Genomic DNA, 2644 nt, shown 5'->3' with positions numbered 1-2644 from the left:
GCTTCCTACGACTCTGCTGCACTACAGTGCCCTAAAACATTTTAGTAGTCCTATTTATTTTTAATTAAAGAGAATCTACAAGACTCTCAAGATTTATAGAAGGTCTTTTGTCTGTTTGGATGTTTATTTAAGGTACTGTGTCTTAACTCGTCCTGAAGCCTTAATAAATGATTTTAGAGTCACAACTTGTGTTGGACCTTTGGCCTGAGGCCCTTTCTTAATTAGAGATTTCTTTGCTGAAAGTTTTATTTTTGAATCCACTGTGTAATGACTCCTTTGTACACAATATATTTTTTTCTTCAGCTCATCTCTCTACTCTTACATTTTAACAAAGGTCATGAAAAGCCAATTAGCATTTTTATATTCTGTCTGGAAGTTTCTTTAACAAATCTTCCCACAGCAACATTTTGCAAATATTTCTTGATATTTTCTTACGTATTTTATGTTTGATGGTCACATTGGGTCCTTATTTCATTTGAATTTATTTTATCTACATTATGTGATTTAGGATATATGTTTTGTTTTCAAAAGGTATTATCCCCATCAAAATTAATGATTTCCATTATTTATCAAAAAATACAAATTATACACATATCATATGCTGTTTAGAAACTCAATCACTCATACTTATTGCCAGAGCCCTAATTTCAGAGCAAAAACACCACTGCAAGTTATGACAGGAGGACAAATATAATTTTTAATTAATTTACCATATATAAAAATAATCATATAGGAACAATGCAGCCAGATTGGCAAAGCAAGAGCAAAATAATTTGATACAACACAAAAGAAGAATTTAAATGGGATGAACAAAATAACAAAACAATATTTTAGAAACATAACCTGTATCAAGTTTGGTTGCTGCCATTTTGGCAAATTATGCTCAGGATTGATATCACATAAAATGTTTTTCCAGCCACCTCCTCAAGGCCCCCTTGACTTCTTTATTACACTGAATATAAGGGGGTTCAAGACAGGTGTGAAGATGGTATAAAAAGCTGAGACCACCTTATCGTGGTCCTCTGAACCATTAGATTTGGGCCTCATGTAGATGAACATGATGGTGCCATAGAAGAGTCCCACAACCACCAGGTGAGAGGAGCAGGTCTTAAAGGCTTTTTTTCCGGGCTCCAGCTGACCGCATGCGGAGCACTGCAGCCAGGATAAGGCTGTATGAGGCCAAAATGAGAGACAAAGGGATCAAGAGCATCAGAATGCAGCAGACATACATGAAAAACTCAAAAATTGTGGTGTCAGCACAGGCAAGGCGTACCAGTGATGGTGCTTCACAAAAAAAGTGATTGATTTCCCGTGAGTGACAGTAAGGGAAGCTCAAGGTGGCACCAACCTGCATCAGCCCATCGATCCCTCCCAGGAGCCAGGAACCTGATGTCATGAGTAAACAGAGCTTCTGACTCATGAGAATGGGGTAGCGCAGTGGGTGACATATGGCCACATAGCGGTCATAGGACATGCCCGTTAAGAGGAAGAATTCACTCCCTCCCAGAGTGAGAAGAAGGAAGATCTGGACTCCACAGCCAGTGGGAGAGATAGACCTAGTGTCCATCAGGTAGTTGGCTGCCATTTTGGGAACGATGGTGGAGACCAGCGGCATGTCCATGAAAGAAAGCTGGCTAAGCAGGAAGTACATGGGCATGTGGAGTTGAGGGTCCACATGAATGAGAATGATCATAAGGGTGTTGCCCATCAGTGAGGTGATGAAGATCATAAGCACCATGGCAAACAGGAATAGGTGGATCTGTGTGTGGTTAAAGAGCCCTAGAAGAATGAAGTTTATTCCTGTGGTGCCCTTGGCATTGACCATGGCTCTACTGGTGCCTGAAAGATGTAAGAATGATGCAGAAATGAGATTTGTTTAAAAGGAAGCTTGTACATATCTTTATGAAAACTTGATCAAATGACTTGGGAAATCTCAGACTTGGAGGACTAATTACTACTTTAATCTTCCACTTACAAACAAGATTTTTGCCATAGCATACTACTATCCATCTCTGCTGTTACTATACATTATTTTTTATTCACACAAAATTAGATAACATACATATACAGTGGTACAAATTATACCTCTATTGTTTTTTAATAATTTGTCAGTATGCCACACATAATTTACTCATGGCGTTACGAAATGTTACTTATGCAATCCGAGTTCTTTACACTTTTGGTATTTCTATATTGAAGGAAATTCAGGTTTATGCACTTTAGTAGGTATTGAGGAGATATGCCTATAGTTATTACTTTTGCATGTGTTTTAGATATTTGCTTAATGTATTCTCACATGATTTTCTTCAATATCAAGACAAATTAAAATTTCAAAAGTTTCAAAAAAATTACAACCAATAAAACTAAGTTTGATGGGGAAAAAACAAAAGCAAAAATTCTCTATTCCACACTTACATGCAGCCTGTGCTCTAAACACACTAGGCTTTCAGCCACCACAGATACTACTGTAGCCATCACCACATCATTTATATTATCATGACTTGCATTCCGGATCATGGTGCCTACCTCTCGTTAAGTTTAGAACCCCCTCAACATTTAAACTTTGATGTATTATGTTCTTAAACAATGCTGCTGGTTTTAATTTATATATCCATTCTAAGGGAGCCCTGGTGGCACAGTGGTT

The 2644-nt window shown here is 37.7% G+C and overlaps 1 pseudogene; it reads right to left on the bottom strand.

Moving 5' to 3' along the window:
* Positions 1-895: 895 nt before the first annotated feature.
* On the bottom strand, positions 896-1910 carry LOC126057279 (olfactory receptor 2T33-like; annotated as a pseudogene).
* Between the last annotated feature and the right edge of the window lie 734 nt (positions 1911-2644).

This window comes from Elephas maximus, chromosome 13 (genome assembly GCF_024166365.1).
Source record: "Elephas maximus indicus isolate mEleMax1 chromosome 13, mEleMax1 primary haplotype, whole genome shotgun sequence".
Lineage (NCBI taxonomy): Eukaryota > Metazoa > Chordata > Mammalia > Proboscidea > Elephantidae > Elephas > Elephas maximus.
This window is presented reverse-complemented; position numbering and strand designations above follow the sequence as displayed.